Source organism: Malania oleifera, chromosome 3 (assembly GCF_029873635.1).
Source record: "Malania oleifera isolate guangnan ecotype guangnan chromosome 3, ASM2987363v1, whole genome shotgun sequence".
NCBI classification, from domain to species: Eukaryota; Viridiplantae; Streptophyta; class Magnoliopsida; order Santalales; family Ximeniaceae; genus Malania; species Malania oleifera.
The window spans coordinates 40,807,682-40,822,373 of record NC_080419.1 but is presented as its reverse complement, the minus strand read 5'-3'; the positions used below and the strand labels follow the sequence as shown (position 1 = coordinate 40,822,373).

Below are 14,692 nucleotides of genomic sequence, written 5' to 3'. Positions count from 1 at the left end.
CTACACAAGGTGATTCTAGTTCTCTACCAAACAACCGCAAAAGTTATTGCGGTGGTTCGAGTGGTCGTAGTGGTAGAGACAAACGAGGCAAAGGTACTCCTCGCAAGTGCACATATTGTAGACGGAATAATCATACTATTGAACAGTGTTGAGATTTTCACGTGTTGCGAATGCAGCCACCATTGACTTCACACCTTTGGGGGGGCAGCCAATGTAGCCACCATTGACTCCTCACCTTTGGGGTCTAGTGGGGGGCAATGTACTATTGTATCTATGTCAGAGGAAGAGTATTCCAAGTTCCAACAGTATCAAGTGTCACAACAAGTTCTTCTTCCCATTGCATCTTTTGCCCAAACAGGTAATCACACTGTGTGCTTGTCATCCAATACTTCTCGTCCTAGTACTTGGGTCATAGACTCCGTTGCCACTGATCATATCACAAGTATACCTAGCTTTTTCTTCACTCTTCAATATCCTGCAAATTTACCTTGTGTTACTCTTGCTGATGGATCCACTACTGTAGTCAGGGGGATTGGGAGTGTAAATCTCACTTTTTCTACTTCTCTTCCTTTGGTTTATTACATTCCCAAATTTCCTTTCAATCTTATATCCATAAGCAAAATTACTAAATCCATGAATTGTTCAATGACATTCTTCACTGATTTTGTGGTTATTCAGGATTTGATGATGAGGAAGACAATTGGCGTAGGGCGTGAAGCTGGTAGATTCTATGACCTTGAGCCGCTATCTCCATCTACCTCCTGCACTGCTACTGCCACACCTTTCCAAATTCATTGTCGCCTGGTCATCTTTCATTGGAAAATTTAAAATGTCATGTTCCTAGTTTGAGTTCTATAGCTAGTCTTGATTGTGAGTCTTGTCAGTTAGGAAAGCACCATTGTTTTTCTTTCACTTCCCGAGTCAATAAATGGGCTGCAAGCCCTTTTGTGTTAGTTCGTTTAGATGTTTGCGGTCCTAGTAAGATGTTGTGTCCAAGTTAGGTTTCGGTACTTTGTAACCTTTGTGGATGATTATTCAAGAATGACTTGGTTATATTTAATAAAAGATCATTCTGAGTTATTTCATGTATTTTGTGCCTTTTGTTCTGGAGTGAAGACTCAATTTAGTTTGCCAGTTCGAATACTTCGAAGTGATAATGCTAAAGAGTTTTTCAATGCACAATTCACTACTTATATGACTCAATTTGGTATTATTCATCAATCATCATGTGCCCACACTCCTCAACAAGATGGGGTTGCAGAGTAGAAAAATAGATGTCTTGAAATCACTCGCACCTTACTTTATCAAATGCATGTACCTAAAGTTTTTTGAGTGATGTTGTACTTATGGCTTGTTATCTAATCAACAGAATGTCATTCTCTGTTCTTAATGGTAAAATTCCCTACTCCATTCTCTTTCCTAATTTACCTTTATTTTCTCTTCCTCCTCGTATATTTGGGTGTGTGTCCTTTGTTCATCAACTAACTCCTAGGGTGGATAAATTGGATCCTTGTGCTATAAAATATGCCTTTGTAGGCTACTCATATACTCAAAAGAGATATCGTTGTTATAGTCTTGTGCTGCATAGCTTCTTTTTTTTTTTTTTTTGTTGCCGATATTACCTTCTTTGAGTCTACACTTTACTACACCTAGTCAGTGAGTGCTTCTGAACTCAATAAGTCTCTTCCTTTGCCTAATCTTCTAGATTTTGTTGCTGTCCTTGCCCAACCAACCATCTGAGTCTCCATGTAGTTCGAGTCCTTATCATCTTGATCATCCTAATATGTAGGTGTATTCACGATGGCGGCTCCAAGTAAGAGAGTCCCCTCTAGCTTCTACTACCACGCCTTTGGTTTCCTCGTATGATGATCATACTTCCCATGATGTTGATCCTCCATTCCTCCTATTGTTGTTTGGAAAGGTAAACACAGATATACTCAATACCTTATTTTCAACTATGTTTCTTATGACTCCTTATCACCCTCCTATTATTGTTTTGTTACTGCTCTATCATCTACTACCCTTCCTAAATCTGTTTTGGAAGCCTTATCCCATTCTGGTTGGAGGGATGCTATGGTTGAAGAGATGAATGCTTTACATGGCAATGGTACTTGGGACTTGGTACCTCTTCCTCTTGACAAGTTTGTGGTTGGTTGTCGCTTTGTGTCAACCTTGATGGTTTTGTGGCTTATCTAAAGGTCGTCTTGTTGCTAAGGGATACACCCAGGTGTCTGGTATGGATTATTCTGATACATTTTTTCTAGTTGCCAAACTTAAATCAGTACGCTTGTTCAACTCCTTGGCTACTACTTGTCACTGGCCTTTGCATCAACTAGATGTGAAAAATGTCTTCTTCCATGGTGACCTTGAGGAGGAGGTTTATATGGAGCAATCACCTGGGTTTGTTGTTCAGGGGGAGTCAAGCTTAGTATGTCGGCTCAAGAAGGATTTATATGGTTTAAAACAGTCTCCTATAGCATGGTTTGGTTGTTTTAGTGTTGTAGCACTTAAGTTTGGTCTTCGATGGTGTGTTGTGGATCATTTTGTGTTTTATCATCATACTTCATCGGGTAGGATCCTTCTTGTTGTTATGTGGATGTTATTGTTATTACAGGTGATGATGATAAAGGTATTCAGAGTCTCAAACTTTTTCTATAGACTAAGTTTAAAATCAAAGATTTGGGACCGTTGAAATACTTCTTGGGTATAGAAGTATCTAGATCTCGTATCGGAATTGTTGTGTTACAGAGGAAGTATTTTCTTGATCTGTTGGATGAAGCTTGCTTGTTGGGATCTAAACCGGTTGATACAACCATGGATCCTAATAGCAAGTTAATGCTGGATATGGGTGATTTGCTAGCTAATACTGGACAATACCGAAGATTTATTGGACAGTTGAATTATCTCATAGTTGCTCAGTCAGATATATCTTTTGCAACAAGTTTTGTGAGTCAATTTCTAGATTCTCTGAGGATAAGTCATTGGGACGCAGTAATTCACATCTTGAGATATCTCAAAGGTGCACCTATGAGAGTCTTTTATATCGTGATAAGGGTCGCACTTATATCCATGGATATATAAATGCATATTGGGTTGGATCACCTTCCGATCAGAGATCCACCACCAAGTACTGTATCTTGGTTGGTGCTAATTTGGTTTCTTGGATGAGTAAGAAACAAATTGTGGTGGTAAGGTTAGGTGTTGAATCAGAATATAGAGCTATGGCTCACATTCCTTGTGAACTTGTTTGGTTGAAGAACATGTTGGAAGAATTGGTTTTTTCGCGTTCTTAGCTTATGAAGTTGATGTGTGATAATCAAGCTATTCTTCATATTGCCTCCAACCCGGTCTTTCATAAGTGGACAAAGCACATTGAAGTTGATTGTCACCTTGTTTAGGAGAAACTTGTGCAAAAGCTCATTACAACCGCTTATGTGAAGTCGGACATGCAACTTGCTGATTTGTTTAGCAAAGTGTTGGGGGGTGCTCGTGTTAAATTCATTTGTAACAAGCTAGGAGCATATGACATTTATGCTCCAGCTTGAGGGGTAGTGTTAGAGGTTATATGTGTCTTTTAGTATTATTATTATTGAGTGTGTTAGTATGATAATTAGTGGGAGTTAGTGATAATTAGTGAGAGTTAGTAAGGGTATTATTGTCATTAGAATGTATGTAATTTGTATTATAGAAAGAGGGAGAGACCTATCTTCAAGTTAGGTCATTCATTTTAATCAAATCTTAGCAATAACATTTCAAGTGGGGAATGGGACCCATGTTTACTTTTGGCATATGCATGGCGTGATAATCGTAATCTTAGAGTTGCATTTCCTTTCATCTACAACTTGGCTTGTGATAGAAATGCCCTTATCAATCATCATCTCCAAATCACTAATTAGGGAATTTTCTGGGACTTCACACTCTCTGATTTCTACAAATTTCTATCACCAAAGCATCCCCAATGAGCCACAATGGGCTTTGGACAAAATGGCGTTTTCATTGTTAATTCATTTTATAAGAAGCTCTCACCGTTGGGAACAAATTGCAACAAGTCCACTTGGATTCACATTTGGAGGACAGCAGCCCCTTCAAAGGTTGCCTTTTTTGCTCGGGAGTCCGTATATGGAAATATTTTAACCATTGATAATCTACAGAAAAAAGGGCTCACAATCACAAATCAGTGTGTTCTATGGATGGTTGATGCAGTCAACCATATTCTTCTCCATTGCCCCTGGACAAGGAACTTGTGGAGTTTGGCTCTTTCCTTGGCTGGGCAGCAATGGGTTATGGCAAATTCAGTTGGAGGGGATATTTGGGCTTGGAAAGACATAAGAGCCTCAAAGGAGAAGCAAAAGGCTTTGAACCTCATCCCTCTTACCATCTTTTGGTGTGCTTGGAAAGAAAGAAATAAGAGAGCCTTCAAAGATTCATCTACTTTGCTTCAGGCCTACAAAGCTCTGTGGATTAATACTGTCTCCAGTTGGCTTAGTGGGAAATTTGTTAATGATCATTTAGTAATCCTTGATGTTTGTAACATTCTTTTTGAGTGGTTGATGTTTAGTGCCACGGGTTGGCATACCCTTGGTGCCTTGTTGCTAATATAATTTCTTTTTGCTAATAAAAAAATAATAATAAAATCCATTCAAAAAATATTTTTATTAATTTTCAATTGTCATGTACAACAAAAAATATTATTGTAAAGTGGATTTTGAAATATAATAATTAAGTAAAATAAATATAATATGTTTATTATTATATTTTAATTTGTATTATTTTGTTCTTCTATTATTTTAGTAAAGGGCTTCCCTAGGCCACAAGGCTCCCCACTTTGTGAGGGTATGGGGAGGGTGGTCACTTTGTAATTATTATTATTATTTTTAAAAGTTATTTTTATTATTTTATTCATATTTTTAAATTATTATTTGATTCAAGGACAAAATGAGCAATTGTTCAATCACGTTTCTAATTTGTTTTAGTTTTACAATATTCACTAAACATGTTGATGATTTGTGGGTTTTAGTTCTTCTTTTTGGTATTTAGTTTTCGTATTCATAATTTTTGACAGTGATGCCAAATAACGCCTTGGTTTTCCACATCTTGGCCTCTATAGTGTTGATGTGTGATAATCAAGTAGCTATTCAAATTGCCTCCAAACCAATCAACAAAACACATTGAATTTGAATTGTCACTTCGTTTGTGAGAAACTTGTATAGAAGCTCATTATATGTGAAGTTTGAATTCCAACTTGCTGATTTGTTTACTAAAGCACTACGAGGTGCTCATGTTAAATCCATTTGTAACAAGCTAGGTGCATATGATATCTATGCTTCACCTAGAAGGGAAATGTGACTGCATATATTTAGTTATTTAGCATTATTGTTGTGTTAGTAAGCATAAGTAAGCGTATTACGGTCATTATAATGTACATGACCCAGATTATAAATAGAGGGAGAGACCTATTGTTGTGATTAGGTCTCCCAATTTATACAATACTCTTAAGTAAAAACAGAAGCCATATGTTTGAGCCCATGAAACTTATTTAAAAAGTGAACCGAAAATTGTAAGGACTAAGAGTTAATTTTGGTCTGAATGTCCTTTCCATCAGGTTTGCTTTCGTTATATATAAAAGCGATTTACATAGTTGTTGCCCGATTTTCAGCACACTTTCAACACCTAAATTCTACCAGATTTTCAGCATTATTTACAGCCTAATTTTCTGCTATATACAATCTAAATATAAACTAAAATGTTTCAACTAAATTATTTACAGCCTAGTTATCCTAAATTATCTCCATAACATCCCCCCTCAAATTGATGCTAATAGATCAAGAAGCATCAATTTGCTAACCAAGAACTGATGTCGGTGCCGAGAAAGAGCTTTAGTGAATATGCCTGCAGTTTGACGTTCGGTGGAAATGTGAGGAAGAGTAATCACTTGTTTGTCAAAGGGTTCATGTATGGAATGGAAATCGACTTCGATATGTTTCATACGCTCATGGATGACAAGATTAGCGGCGATCTGAATAGTATTGGTATTATCAGCATGAAGAGGAGTGGAATGAAGCTGAGAAAAACCAAGTTCACCCAATAACCCACGAAGCCATGTGATCTCAGAGCATGCGGAAGACATAGCACGATTCTCAGACCCAGTGAAGGACTTGGAAACTCCGTCTTGCTTCTTACTCCTCCAAGAAATGAGTGCATTGCCTAAGAACATGCACCAGCCAGTAACAGAGCGACGAGTATCCACACATCCGGCCCAATTAGCATCACTATACCCCACCAATTGTAAGGAAGATTCCTTAGGAAAGAACAACCCATGTGTAGAGGTGCCTTTCAAATACCAGATAATGCAGCAGATAACAGCTAAATGAAGATGTCGGGGAGCCTGCATAAATTGATTGACTTGCTGCACACCCAAGTAAATGTTAGGACGAGTAATCGTTAAGTAGTTCAAACTCCCAACAAGCTACCGATACAAGGATGGATCTGGTAGAAGCTGGCATTCCTCCAAATGAAGCTTAAGATTTACCTCCAAGGGAGTAAGAACAGAGTTACACGATTGGAGACTAGCCAACGAAATCACTTCCTGCGTGTATTTGTGTTGGTGTAACAACATACCATTCGGAGTAAGCTACACCTCAAGGCCAAGAAAGTATTGTAGGGGACCAAGATCTTTTATGTGAAAAGAGGCCTTGAGATGCTGTAGTAATTGCTTAATTAACTCAGTATCAAAGCCAGTAATCACGATGTCATTAACATATACCAGAAGCAATACAATTCGTCCAGAAGTCTTGCGAAGACAAAAGAGGAATCAAATTGACTCTGAGTAAAATGAAAAGCAAGCAGGGTAGAGCGAAATTTATCAAACCATGCACGCGGAGCTTGCTTTAGTCCATACAAGGATCGGCGTAGCCGACAAACCTCTGTGGAAGGTGTAGAAAACATGCCGGGAGGTGGAGACATATAGATTTCTTCCTTCAAATCCCCATGTAGAAAAGCATTTTTTCACATCCATATGTTGGAGAGACCACCCCTGCGACGCAACAAGTGCCAATATAGTCCACACAATAGTCATTTTGGCAACAGGTGGAAAGGTCTCTTCATAATCACCAAACTTCTACCGGTTCCCAAGAGCCACGAAATGGGCCTTATATCTGTCTTGTGACCCATTAGATTGAAACTTGACTGAGTACACCCATTTACAACCAATAGGTTTGACACCAGAGGGACAAGTCACAAGATCCCAAATGTGATTGTCTTGAAGAGCTTGGATTTCTTCTTGCATGGCCTGCTGCCAACATGCTTGGGTATATGAGTGAGGAACAGAAACAGTGTCGAGAGTGGCAGTACACGAGGTATGAGGAAAACCATACCTATCCGTTGGATGTGTAACCTAGGTGGAGCGCCGAGGAACCGCAGAATTAGATGATGGATCAGTGTCTAGAAGGGGCGTCGAAGAAGGGGGAGGACGTCGATGATACACCACACCTGGTTTAAATCGCTCAATAGAAGAAGACACATCATCAAAAGCGGGAAGAAGAGTAATGGGAGTATCAGAAATAACTTGAGACTGAAAGAAATATTGATTTTCGAAGAAAATCACATTCCATTAGATCCAAAATTTGTTTGCATGAGCATCATAACAAACAAATCCTTTTTGAGTTGGACTATATCCCATAAAGGCACACGTGACAGACTGGGCAGCAAGCTTGTGACGCTCAACATATGGTAGATGAACAAAACAAACACACCCAAAAGTATGAAGGATTGATACTCAAGAGATATGCCAAATAATTGAAAATTGGGAGAATCATAATTTAGAGTGGCAATAGGCTAACGATTGATCAAATAGATAGCAGTAGATAAAACTTCTACCCAAAACTTAGAAGGTACAGAAGAGTTAATCAACAAAGTACAAACGACATCTAAGAGATGACGATTCTTATGCTCAACGACTCCATTTTGTTGAGGGGTATAAGGACAAGAATGCTGGGAAATGATCCCCTTTTGCTGAAGAGAAGTCTGAAAAGACTGAGACATGTACTCCCCCCTTGAGTTAGAGCATAAAGTTTTGATACAAGTACTGAACTGTGTCTCGACAAGCGCAACAAATTTTTTAAAGACAGAAAACACATTAGCTTTGGAGCGGAGAAAATATATCCAAGTGAATCGACTATAATCATCAATAAACGTGACAAAATAACGATACTAACTATGAGAAATAAACTCACACCCCAAACATCAGTATGCACAATCTCAAAGCAATTAGAAGCACGACTACCATGCGCAGGAAAAGGTAAAGTTTTACTTTTACCGAGACGACAAGTTGCACAATAAAAGAAATACAGGAGAAGAAGAAAAGGAATCTTTATTGCCCAAAAAACCATGTTTCATAAGATGAGCCAAGACAACATAATTAGGATGACCCAATTTCTTATGTCAGACCTCATTATTATTGGTAGTAGTCGTACAAGCAAGAGAAACAACATTAGGAATAGAAAACTGTAAAGGAAATAATGTCCCACTTTAGGCCCCTTTGCGATCACCGGCCTCAACACCTGATCCTCACAAGACAACCACCCCAAGAAAAATGAACATCACAGTTATTATCTACCAATTGTCCAACAGAAATCAAATTGGTAGACAATCCAGGAGAGACAAAAACATCATGAAATGAAGAGCCCAAATTATCAACAATAGTAATTGGAAGAGTCTTTCCATCAGCAGTCTGAATATTTTGCATGTCTCTATACTTACGAACACCATGGTGACCTGTCATATTTCCAGTCATATGATTAGAAGCGCCCAAATCAACAATCCAAGAAGTTGACTTAGTAGTCGTACCTTGTAGGCCTAAGGCCGTAAAAACAGACACAATCATTTGTTGGACCCTTGTTGGTGTGAGAACAGACGAATTAGAGCTTACAGTGGGTGGCATAGAAGAAGAAGAAGAGGATTGAATAGCAGCTTGAAAATCTTGGGATTGGCGATTTTGAGACCGCACTCAATAGTCTTTGATGATATGACCTTTCTTGCAGTAGTTACAAACTTTATGAGGATAGTAGCGAGCAATATGACCAAACTCCTTGCAACTGAAACGCTGCAACTTGTTCCTCCCTCTCGCTTGTGCTGCATATGCTACATTCACAGCCTCACAAAATACCTTTTCATAAATCATACCCATATGAGTGGATAGCCGTTGTTCTTCACACAATAAATGTCCCAAACAAATATCCAAAGAAGGAACTAGATTACGGTTCAATAAACTAGCTCGAACAGGCTCAAATTCAGGTCAAAGTTTCAGAAAAAATTGATTGCGCTAACTCTCAGCATGAACTGCTTGAAGAGTCGCGAGTGCCGTAGGGGGAACCTTAGCATGAACAATAGCAGAATACTAGCTCCAAAGATTAATAAAGCTAGAATAAAATTGTTCAATAGGTAAATTACCTTGACTGTAATTACTAATTTCCAATTCCATTTGGAACTTCCGAGCACTCTGATCTTGGTGGTAAATACGATGGAGATAATCCCACATAGCTTGAGCCATAGTAAAACAATGAAGATTGGTCACAAGGTGAGACTCAATTGTCCCCAACAACCAAGAGATCACCTTAGCATCCTTGACCTCCCAGTATGCAAATTCCTTTTCATCAGTGGGAACTTGAGTAGAACTATCAATATGATTTGATAATTCATTCCCTTTCAAGAACATTTTAAATTGGAATTCCTACGTAGGGAAATTCTTTCTAGTAAATCGAACAATAGTATTTTCAATAGACATGATGAAAGGCACTAAAAAAATAAGCCCAAGCAGCCAACCAAATAAACGGCAAGCCTAACTCAAATCAATTCCAAATCCAAATAATAAGAGGTCTACAGGCACAACTAGATTACAAAAGCCCAGCATAAATAAAAGCGCAGATCAAACACGGACGCCTAACTCGAAATACCTGCCCCGTGTGAAAAATGACACAGCAGAGGAAGAAACACAGCACCTTCGTCGATCACACCAGGAGGAGTCGAAGCTGCTGACCACCACAGAAACTGCCGACCACCATACAGCCACCCACAAATGCCGTCAACCACCACAGAAAACAAACACCGAGATGAGTAGCCAGCAACCAAGGACAGCGTGCGCAACCAAAAAAATTCTGGCAGCCCCCAACAAAACTGAAAACCACCAAAGTGGACACCACAGAGAAGGCCGACACCCACGAAAGCAAGAAAGAACTTGCTGAAACTGAGAGAATATATATATATTTTTCAAGAACAGCGATGAGAATTGCACCCAGTGATTAAGACCAAAATGACGGAATCAGAAGAGGGGCTCTGATACTAATTTAATTTTGGTCTGAATGCCCTTTCCATCGGGTTTGCTTTCATTATATATAGAAGAGATTTACATAGTTGTTGCCCGATTTTCAGTACATTTTCAGCGCCTAACTGCCAGATTTTCAGCACTATTTACAGCCTAATTTTCTGCTATATACAATCTAAATATAAACTAAAATATTTCAACTAAATTATTTACAGCCTAATTATCCTAAATTATCTCCGTAACACTAAGTTGATTGAATGATTAATTGAGATTTTGCCCCAAGCCTTTGTCTCTCTCAAGTCTTAATATGTCCTCTCATTTACCTCTGTTCTATCCCTTCCCTCTCTTTTCTTCACTCACTAATCTCCATTTTCTCTTCTCGTACTCTCTTTCTATTCTTTTCTATTTCTTTCTCTCCTATTGCCTTTGTGTGCTACCTCAAATTGGTATCAGATACACTTCATTCCATCAACAAATCCCTTCGTTGCCACTGTTACAGTGATTCCCATCATTTTCCAGTCAAAATGATTGTTGATGCAAAGAGGAAGACAGCAGCTGAAGCACAAAAGCAGGAATTTTGTTTTTTTTTTTTAAAGAAGGAAAAAAAAAGGGTTCATTATTGGTTTGACAGAAGAAAACGAAGTACACAGGATAAAAGAGAAAAAAAATTGATGCCAGTTCTGATATGCAAGTGGGGTGAAGAAAAGGGAAGAGAGTGCTGCTGCTGCTTTGAAGTTGAGTCATCAGAACAGGAGTGCCACCTTTTTGTCAAGATCATTGCAGGAATTTTCCATTCAATATACAGATCCAGCATCTTCAAGCCCATCAATATACATATTTTCTCTACTTCCCCCATCCCTGTTGTCAAGTCAGCTTGCATCACCAGCAACCTTGTTATTAAACCTATAATTGAGTTGATCTTGAGAAATCTCTGTTGTGTCAGTGTCACAACCCCCATCTTTACAGCCGAGCCCTCTTATTTATTTTCAGGTTGCAATTCAAGCTATTTGATTCCATGCTCTGCTCAGGAGAATATAGGAGAGAACTAATCTGATTACCTAATGTTATAACCCAACACGATTTTTATTTACTGCATTGAATCCATACCTGACACACCCAAGTACCCATACCCAGTGGTCCAAACCAAGATATATTGACCAAGTGAGCTGTTTCCCAAGAGATTTTGGGGTTTCATGCGAAGGAAAGATTATAAGATTTTAATTGCGCTTTACTTGCTATGATGTGATGCATTTGGTTAGAGAGGAATTCAAGGGTCTTCCAGGACATTGCTCTCCCCTGTCATTTGTTCCAGGATAGGGTGGTCTCCCACGCCTTACCTGGCTTCAGTGGCTGATGCTCTTGATGGAGTTTTTTTAAGTCATATTTAGAGTGGTTGGAGATCTTTGCTACACCAATTCATTTAAGTTTTTCTTTGTTTCATTGTATCTCCTTTTTCGTTTTGGAACTTCTGTTATTTATGGGTGGACTTTTTGTCCTCTGTATTGTATATTCTCTTCTGACTTAATGCAATCTTTTTTTTCTTAATTAATTAATTAATTATTTATTTATCTATTAAATTGACCACACTAGGGAGATTGATATCAGCTGTGAAAATTTGAAAATAGCCTGTGTATTTTGACTTTGGGAAATGATAGTTTGAATTTGAGAGCGATGTTTTGGCCCTGCTTGCCAGATTTTAACTGTATTAAGGAGAATTTGATATCTGGTATTTTATCTTGAAGAATAAAGAAGATAATTTATTTACTATTTCAGAATTCTGAGGAGAAATTGATTGTGCCATAATTCCAGATCTGCCCCAATTTTCTAGAGTCTTTCTGCAAGAGATCAACTCCTGCGAGAAATTGGTTTGATTCCTGCGAAATTGCAGAAAAGGATGAGTCGAGTTAAAAGCAAGATTTTGAAGGCACCTAGTAAGCAAGAAATGCACCATCCATATTGGGATCCTTTGCAAGAAATAGAAAGCTTCCAGTGAGAAATTTGTGGGACCTGGGGATAGACCTCTTGGAATTGTATGAACTTCAGTATGTGCTTGTACACCCTTGAAAATTAGTTTAATGTTCCTATGTAATTTGTGAGCTTGTAAGTTTGTACTAGGTCCATATTTCTGTGCATTTCTTCTTCTTGCTCTTCATTTTCATTGCGTGCTTCTTTGCAGCATGTCTTAGTTTTATTTCCTTTACTGTTATGAGTGTCTCCTTAATTGTCTCTTTAAGTGGAGGGGGAAATAAAAAAAAAAGAAAAAAAATACGGAGCCATGCATTTGGTTTCCTCCACTCACTAAATCTGTTATGAATACTGTTAAGATGATTTCTCCTTCATCCCTATTTGTGTCGAGCTATGCACTCTCCTCTCTAATTCTTTTGTATTTTTCTCTCCCTTCTGCCCGTATGTTCTATTCTGCATTAAAAAGACGGCCTTTGGCTCTCTTTGGAAGTAACATGCTGATATCTGAAGCTTCTGTTCAATGAGAATTTATAGCATCGGGTGTTTCTCCTTGTACAGATTAAGAATCCGCAGCCCGAATGTCAGAAACATGATTTTAAATTAAAATTTTGAATTTCCATTCACATTTTTTTGGGTTTTCTGGAACCTTGAAATTGAAAAGGGAGGTTAAATGTCTGTTCTACAAAATTTCCTTCCAAATAGATTTCCTAAAAAAAATGTTGAAATTTTCGTTCACATTTTTTTTTTCTTCTCATTTTCTGGCATCTTGAAATTGGAAAAGGGTGGTTAATGTCTGTTTTACAAAATTTCCTTTTGACATACAAAACATTCGAAATTTATTAAAATATCAAAATATCAGCAAAACTTACTAAAAATTTGCACCATAAAACAAAACTTCCTTGAGTTGTGTAAGACTCTGAAGGAAATCATTAATGGTTTGACAATCTCTCAGATGAAAATTCAAATTTATTAAATAAATCTCTTGATCAGATGGAAGCGTTTGATGCTCGACCTCTAACAAGTATTCAACCGTGTAATTGACAGTTTTGGGGGACTTGAGTTGAAGCTTAATATATATATTGGACCAAAATTAAGCTTACAAGTTTTTTAATCTACTGCTTGGAGAGGCTTTGGATTTTAAATTGTATAGAATTTAAATAAGATGTATTATAAGTTATATTGAACTTTATTTAAATTTACCTAAATTTAAATTCAATGTATGAAATCCATACTCCCAAATGTGAAATGTTGTTGATGAGAGGTAATTAAGTATTCCCCGCAGTGGCTTTGTAGATTACGAGTGATTGCTGCATGGGAAGAATGATGTTGTTTTCGTAGTTACAAAATGACATTCATAGGTAGGGGTGTGCATAATTCGGTGAAAACCGAATTAACCGAAATAACCAACTGTTAGTTTGGTTTGGTTTCACATAAGAAAATTCAAGTTTTGGATCGTTCATCCATTTTTATCTATTATTTTCTTGTTTCTTTTGTGCCTCATTTGGTATTTAGTCAAAGAAAGGAAGTAAAATGTAACCAAATTTATTTCATATTTGGCTACCAAAAAAAAAAAAAAAAAAGAAGAAAGAAAACAAAATATAAAGTAAATTAAAGAATAAAATTCAATTTTTACATATTATATTTTTTTCTTAATTATTACTTATATTAGATTAAATTTTTTACTTTAATAATAATTGATATAGAGAGAGAGTAAATAGAAAATAAAATTTCTTATTTTTTTTCCCATTTTTTAATCTAGACAAAAATTTTAATCCAAATAGGACTTTGTGAGTTGCCATATGTTAATTCTTTACATTTTTTCTGTTTTATAATTTAATTTTTTTATGTCAATCAACCATAGAGGACCTTAATATAGCATTGCTTTTAATGAGAAATCCAACATACATTTAGTTAAATAATACTTTTATAAGTGATATTACTTTTTATGTCTTGCAAATTTTTAATCTCGCATATTCTTTTGCGCTAATTTTTCTTTAAAAAAATTAAATCGCAAATCCAACCCAACTATAATCCGACCAAACCATATAATTAATGGTTGAGATCTATAACATTGAAGATTTAGCTTTCAACCACTAAGAAATATTCTAGAAATGCGAATAATAATATTTAGTAACAGGCTTGAATTCCCGGTTAAAGTTGGTCATCAATCAAAACTCAATTTTGCAAGACAGAATCTAGAGAAACCCCAGGCTATCAAAAGTTCGTATTTTCTATATTTTTTCAGTTGATTTCTTACTATGAACCATATTTATGATATTCATTGCTACGAAGGTGAGCCCAACAACAATACGATATCATTGACGAACACACCACATGTTTAATATTAAAGAATTAATTTAAATTTTCATTCAATTCCATTCCATTACGGAAACAAAACATAATGTTAAT

General features: G+C 37.0%; 1 protein-coding gene across 6 annotated transcripts in view; it reads left to right on the top strand.

The window, feature by feature from the left end:
* Positions 1-12,476, top strand: part of LOC131151071 (uncharacterized) — a 55,919-nt gene extending 43,443 nt beyond the window's left edge. For 4 of the 6 annotated variants that reach the window (XR_009135685.1, XR_009135686.1, XM_058102247.1 and 1 more), the window contains one exon: positions 12,128-12,476. The gene's annotated coding sequence lies outside the window, so the exon portion shown is untranslated. Of the gene's footprint in view, positions 1-12,091 lie in introns of all 6 variants that reach the window. The other 2 variants (XR_009135684.1, XM_058102246.1) reach the window with 1 other exon arrangement.
* The last annotated feature ends 2,216 nt before the right edge of the window (positions 12,477-14,692 follow it).